Source organism: Physeter macrocephalus, chromosome 7, assembly GCF_002837175.3.
Source record: "Physeter macrocephalus isolate SW-GA chromosome 7, ASM283717v5, whole genome shotgun sequence".
In the NCBI taxonomy this organism is placed as follows: domain Eukaryota; kingdom Metazoa; phylum Chordata; class Mammalia; order Artiodactyla; family Physeteridae; genus Physeter; species Physeter macrocephalus.
This window is the reverse complement of record NC_041220.1, coordinates 33,312,140-33,319,386: the sequence shown is the minus strand read 5'-3', so window position 1 is coordinate 33,319,386 and position 7,247 is coordinate 33,312,140. Positions and strand designations below refer to the sequence as shown.

The 7,247-nt window shown below is 39.3% G+C and overlaps 1 protein-coding gene across 8 annotated transcripts in view; it reads left to right on the top strand.

Moving 5' to 3' along the window:
* Window positions 1–7,247, top strand: part of SH3D19 (SH3 domain containing 19) — a 174,658-nt gene that overhangs the window by 57,646 nt on the left and 109,765 nt on the right. Inside the window, exon 2 of one of the 8 annotated variants that reach the window (XM_028491758.2) lies at window positions 6,239–6,289. The exons of the other annotated variants lie outside the window; for them this stretch is intronic. The gene's annotated coding sequence lies outside the window, so the exon portion shown is untranslated. The remainder of the gene's footprint in view (window positions 1–6,238; window positions 6,290–7,247) is intronic. 8 annotated transcript variants of the gene reach the window in all.

The following is a 7,247-nucleotide window of genomic DNA, read 5'->3' as shown; positions in this document are numbered from 1 at the left end:
CAGCTTTCTTTTGATTTCCATTTGCATGGAATATCTTTTTCCATCCCTTCACTTTCAATCTGTATGTGTCCCTAGGTCTGAAGTGGGTCTCTTGTAGACAGCATATATATGGGTCTTGTTTTTGTATCCATTCAGCCAGTCTGTGTCTTTTGGTTGAGGCATTTCATCCATTTACATTCAAGGTCATCATCGATATGTATGTTCCTATTACCATTTTCTTAACTGTTTTGGGTTTGTTTTTGTGTGTCTTTTTCTTCTCTTGTGTTTCCCGCTTAGGGAAGTTTCTTTAGTATTTGTTGTAAAGCTGGTTTGGTGGTGCTGAATTCTCTTAGCTTTTGTTTGTCTGAAAAGCTTTTGACTTCTCCATCAAATCTGAGTGAGATCCTTGCTGGGTAGAGTAATCTTGGTTGTAGGTTTTTCTCTTTCATCACTTTAAGTATATCCAGCCACTCCCTTCTGGCCTGCTGAGTTTCCACTGAAAAATCAGCTGATAACCTTATGGGGATTTCTTTGTGCTATTGATTCCTTCTAGTGTATTTTTCATTTCAGTTATTGTGTTGTTCATCCCTGTTTTTTTGTTCTTTAGTTCTTCTAGGTCTTTGTTAAACATTTCTTGTATTTTCTCATTCCGTGCTTCCATTCTGTTTCTGAGACTCTGGATCATCTTTACTATCATTACTCTGAATTCTTTTTCATGTAGATTGCCTGTTTCCTCTTCATTTATTTGGTCTTGTAAGTTTTTACCTTGCTCCTTCACCTGTGACATTTTTTTTTGCTGTTCCAATTTTTTTTTTTTTTAATATGTGGGATTGTGTTCCTGTTTTAGTGGTTGTTTGGCCTGAGGCTTCCAACGCTGGAGTTTGTAAGCTGTTGGGTAGAGCTGGGTCTTGGTGCTGAGATGAGGAACTCTGTGAGACCTCATTCTGATGAATATTCCCTGGCGTCTGAGGTTCTGTGTTGGTCCAGCGGTTCGGACTTGGAGCTCCCACCGCAGGAGCTTCCGCCCGACCCTGGGCTCTCAAATCAATATCCCTCAAGCCACGTGGGGTGGCAAAAAAAAAAGAAAAGAATAACAAAGTAAAAGATAAAATTAGACTAGGAAACTAACAGATGTGTTAGAAAGAATGTAAAAATAAAAATATGATGAATCAACAACTGGAAGGTACCACAGTAGTAAAAAAAGAGGAGGGGAAAAAAAAAAGTGGCGGGGGAAAGGCCTTGGCTGTGGAGAGCAGGGCCTAATCAAGGGTAAGGTTGGTCGGTGGGTGAGGCCAGTGCTCAGGACCCACAGGGCTGGAAAAGGCCTGGGGACTGTGGGAGGTGGGGCTTAGGCTCAAGGAAGAGAAGGGGCCCAGGTGTGTCCCCACTCCTGGTCTCAGAGAGCAGGGGACCTCACCTGGGAGCCCAGTAGGCTTCCTGGGCTCGAGTGGGCAGGGCAAATGCCCTCCTTTCCTCTCGTGCTACTGCGGTCTGGGGTCTGAGAGGGCCCCTCCCGCCTGCCTTTCCTGATCTCCCTGGCCTCGGGCATCGATCCTGTCTGGCCTCCACTGCTCCTCTCCGCCTCAGTCCCCCTACGTCCTACCAGTTCATTCTGGGGTTCCTCCCATCTCCTTGGGGGTCAGAGTCCCCCACCAGCGGTCGGCAGGTGCCCTAGTTGTGGGGAGATGCTAACTCCATGCCTTCACACCCCGCCATCTTGACTCCTCCCCCTATTAAAGTTTTGAATGGTGTCTCTAAAATCTACAGGTGTAGTTCCCCACAGTCATGTATTAGGGTGTCTTTGAACTCCAGAAAATCCTTAAGCATTCTTTTTTCCAAGATGTGAAAAGATTCTGTGGCTTCACAGTAAGATGTCCATGTCTTGTTTACTATAGACTCTTAAAGGTCAAATTAGCTTTCGTTTCCTTATTATTAAATTCAGGTGCCAGTAGCTATTTCACTAACCTACAGAAATCACTTAGCTTCCCTACCAATCAGCGCCTGCTAATGCTTTGAAGAAACATATGTTAACACTTTGGAAGTTAAATTCCACAATGAGTCTTGAAAATCCATTGAGTTTTTTTCACTTTTTGAAGAGGATGTGTTTGGAGATATATTCCCTGTTCAGTTCTTGTTCTTGCAAGGATTCGAAAATTTCTCTGTTTATGGTTTGTCTCCTTTTTAGCAGTGATTCTCAAACCACATTTCTCGGTCTTCCCTTAGCTTATATCAAAGAATGACAGTTTTCCTCAGTACTCAGGAAAGGAGTAATAAATCAAGAGTTTTTGAATATTCAGTTTTTCTCCAACAGTTGTGATGCATTGACTTAGGAAATAGCTTTGGAAACACATGGTATAGATCTAATATCTTATGCTTTGTTTTGGTCTTTCAAAATAATCACAATATTGATTACCATTTGTTAATCTCTTTGTCCATTTATGACTTAATTTCTGCCAGCAGGCAACATGGTATGAATGCCTGAAACAGTTTAAGAACTTCATGTTGTCAGTTGTCCTTACCAGAGATGGAAATCACTTAACTTTCCCCTTAATACAGTTTGACTCCCGCATGTTAATGGTATTTATGGAGAGAAACGGAAAGCAAGAGACATTTCTTTTTCCCTATTATAGTTTAAGGGCTTACATTTTTATTTGCTATTTATTGTATTTTTTATTTGATCTTAACAGAGTACTCTCAACTTACATATTAAGTGATTTTTTGCAGCTTTATTTGCCCTTAGTTGATTAACATTGTAAAGTTTGAGGAGAGAGAACCAGTGAGAGGTCTTTCCTCTAAACAGTGCTGTTTGTTCCTGGGAAAAAGGAAGAAAAGTTTGGAGATACTCTGTTCTCTCTAAATCCTTTTACAATTTGTCTGATAGTCAGAATTATTCCTGTGGAATTATCAGCGTGTCTTTCACCTGGAGTTATTATTGGAAATTTCTTCTGCTTATTCTTTTTTCCCTCTTGATTCCTCCAGCTTAATTTGCTGTACTACTATCAATGCCAAATCTATGTCTGGGAGACTTTCTTACAGCTTTTTATTGAAAGATCGTTTTTCGTTTTTATTTCCCATGTATCATATTTAGAGATTAAGAATCTTCTAGCCCTAGTTAAATACAAACCCCTTTATTATTGAAGCCATCATACCAGAGGCTTTATGTCTTAGAATATTGTCATTAATTTCCCAATCAACTGTCACCCAAGGGTATAGAGAACAGCTTAAGGTCATATAAAACCTATACTTCTAAATACATCTTCCCCTTTCTATTTCATTGCAGTTTTTTTCTTTTTACAAGCAAAATTTTCACTTATTAATAGAAATGTGATGTTTTTACTTTCTTTTACTATTTATTTTAAAAGATAGGGCAGGAAAGCCTACGCGTAGTAACAAAGACCCAACACAGCCAAAAATAAATAAAGTAAAAAATAAATAAATTTATTTTTAAATAAAGATAGATCAGGAATGTGCTGTTGTGAAAAGCCATCTTGAGCATGAGATTGGAGTCAGACCATGCTGAGCTCCAGTCCCAGTTCTGCCCTTTGCTGGTCTTGTGATCCTGGGCAAGTTAGTTACCCTCTGGGAACTTCAGTTTCCACATTTTCAAATGAGAATAATTGCAGGGCTGCGAGGGTTAGGGTTGATGCACATGGCACATGAAATGGAAGTCAGTAAGCGCAGCTCAGATTACTACCAATTCTCTCCAGTTGGGCCAGGTCAATATGTGAACTTCACAAATATTAAAGAACCAGAAATCCACTTCTGCACTATTTTAAATTGGAAATCTGAACTTTTAAAATTTGAATATTCAGAGTACCAATTCATGTAGTCTTAATCTTCCATAAATATTAAAATAGAAACCTCAGCCATTCACTCATTTAATCAGGACTATTATTTTTAGCAGCTTTTTTTGGTAAAAGCTTCATTAAATATAATTCACATATCATATAATTCACCTATTTAAAGTATACAACGCAGAAGTTTTTAGTATGTTCACAGAGTTGTGAACCCATCACCATAATCAGTGTTGGAGCATTTCATCACCCCAAGAAAAAACCCTGAACCATTTCACCTTCACCCCTCATCCTTCCCAGCCCTAGGAAACCACGAATTGACTTTCTATCTGTCTCTCTATAGATTGCCTATTCTGAACATTCCACATGAAATGGAATCATTGAATATGTGACTAGCTTCTTTTACTTTACCTAATGTTATCAAGGTTCATCCATGTGTAGCATATATCAGTACTTCATTCCTTTTTATTGCTGAATAATATTACATTGTATGACTATATCATATTTTACTTATCTATTTACCAGTTGATGGATTTGGGGATTGTTTCCTCTTTTTGACTATTATGAATAATGGTGTTATAAAAATTTGTGAACAAGTTTTTGTGTGGACGCATGTTTTCATTTCTCTTGGGTATACATCTAGGGGTGGAATTTCTGGCTCATAAGGTAACTTTGGGCTGTTTTCGAAGAGGCTGCCACATTTTACATTCACACCAGCAGTGTGTGAGGGTTCCATTTTCTCCACACCCTTTTTCACACTTATTATTATCTGCCTTTTCAATTATAGCCATCCTAGTGGGTATCAAGTGGTATTTTCTTGTGGATTCTTAGCCGCTTCTTAAAGTCAAATATATGAAAATCATATGACTCATGCTTTGGTACAGTAATATCTGATCAATGCTGAGAGTGATGGAGAAGTTAAGCCTCATATTGCAGAATCTTCCCTTATTGAATACCTAGTGAACAGAACTTCCCTAGACTTTTTTTATTCCCGTAATCTCTATGTTGTCTTCCTCTGATTTGCAGTTTTCTGTTTCCAGCAGTTCTCTTGGGCTTATGAGCTCTCCTCTAGCAACCCCTCTCTATAGATATTACAGCAGAGTGAACAGAGCCATAACAACCTTTTCTTTTTGCCTTTCCTTTGTCCATCCTTCTTGAGAGATTTTTCTCCTGACAGAATTTTAGAGCATGTTCCTAAAATAAATCTCCTTCTGGATGTTTATGTGCTAAGTTCTCAGGATAGATTATTTCTTGTTCATAACTTTTCATCTGTCACTTTTTGAACATTTTGTCCCTTCTAGCCTCTCTGTTTTCTTCTCCTGAAATGCTAATTTTAGAAATGATGTGCACCTCGTACATCTAGTCTCCATTGCTGTTAATTTTTATCTTCATCTCTTTGTGTTTTTAAAAATTCTGTCAACTTATTTTTCACATTTCAAATTCAGCTTTCAGCTGTGTCTATTCTGGTTTTTACCCTGTTTAATCTTTTATATTCACAATCATATTTAATTTCCAGGAACTGTTTCTAATTTTCTGGTTGCTCCTTTTTCATGGCAGAATCTTCTTCTTTTATAGATGTAACATGCTTGTTCATGTATGAAGATGCCAATTAGAATATCTTAAATGTTCCCTTTTATTCCGTAAATTTTCTTTCTTTTTGATCCAGAGATGATCGTACATTTTGGTCTTTCTATTTTTATATCATTGATTTTCCGTAGATGTTTGCTTATCATTGGTTGTAGGTACATGTTTATGAATAAAAGACTAAATTGATTGGTATAGGTAGTGGGTTTGTTTCTCCAGAAGTGCTTTCTTCTGGATGATATAACTGCCTGTGTCAACAGGTATAGTAATGGGTGTACCAGTAATAGGTGGGCTTTCCTGTAGGGGAGGAGGAAGGCAAGCTCAGGACCCCCCCAAATTGCCAAAATAAGGAAGGGGTTAGATGTATCTGGAGATGGAGTAGTTGACTGTATTTTACCTCTAGGACATGTCTTTCTTCTCCATCTCTCAATTTCTGGGACTGAAGTTACCGTAAATCGTAAATTACCTTAAACTTTAGTCTTTTTCCCTCGCAAGCCCCAGGTCCCCCACAGGGAATCTTCCCAGGCAGATCACCAACTTTGTGTGGACAGCAGTTTTCTGCCTTTAGCTCAAAAGGGAAGCCTTGACTGGCTATTAAGGTGTAATTGGTTGTGGAGTGGGCTGGGCACTGCTGAGTAGCTGGATCTGGTAACCTGAATGCAGCTCTTTAATTAAATGTCTTTTTGGTTGCTTCAGGGCCTACTTTTTATTCTTTGATGAAGAAGGAGCTCCCTAGGGAGAATTCCTGTTTAACCTCTGATGTCTTGGACCCTGGTTTCTCAGGATCTCTGATCCCTCGATGACTCTCATTCTTGGTTTGTTTGTTTGTTATGGTTCCATTCAGTTTTTTAAGTTCTATTTTATTGTCATTTCACATTTAGAGGAAGGGGAGGTGGATGTAACTACTTATTCAGCCATCTTGAATGAGTCAGGTAAGCATTTCCATGTGGTTTTTCACTTAGAAGCCTCAAACTTAATATATCCTAACCCTAAAATCTCCCTGCCTGTTCTCTCATCTTGCTTGCTTCCTTATCTTGCTTTTCTGCTAACCTCAGTTACTGGTAGCAGATGCCCCGTACCATGTCATTACTGCTGCTTCCTCCTGCAAAACCGTACCATCCATTCCTAATCCTGTCGTATCCCCTCAACCTTCCCACTTTCATTTCTTCTTACTCTCTCCTTATGTCTGCTTTTAATCCTGGTTTATACTGTTGTTAGTGGTCTCTCTGCTTCCATTCCCCACCCCTCTACCAAGTCCATCCCACCGGGTCACCTTTCCTCCATTGCCTACAGAAAAGTACAGATGCTAAGGCATGACGTTCATGAATTGCTCCAAGTGATCCTGAATTAATTTTGTAATATTATCTCCCAATATATTTTGCTCACACCTTGAGGTCTACCTACAACTGGATTACTCAACACTTTACCTCCGTTCTTCGCACTGTCACACTTTTGAACATATGATCCTCCTAAACTTAGAGGCACTTCATCCCTTTTTACTTCTCAAATTTTGCCAACCTAAAGTGATGCTCAGGGAATTCCCTGGCGGTCCAGTGGTTAGGACTCAGCGCTTTCACTGCCATGGGCCCAGATTCAATCCCTGGTCAGGGAACTAAGATTCCACAAGCCGTGAGGGGCAGCCACATGAATGAATGAATGAATGAATGAATAAATAAATAAATAAATAAATACTGTTTTAAAACAATAAAGCGTTGCTCAAATCAAATGCTGTCTACTCTGGGAAGCCTTTGGAGATTTCTTAGTCACAACTAAACTTCTTTTATTTATTTATTTATTTATTTATTTATTTTGCGTTACGTGGGCCTCTCCCGTTGCGGAGCACAGGCTCCGGATGCGCAGGCTCAGCGGCCATGGCTCACGGGCCCAGCC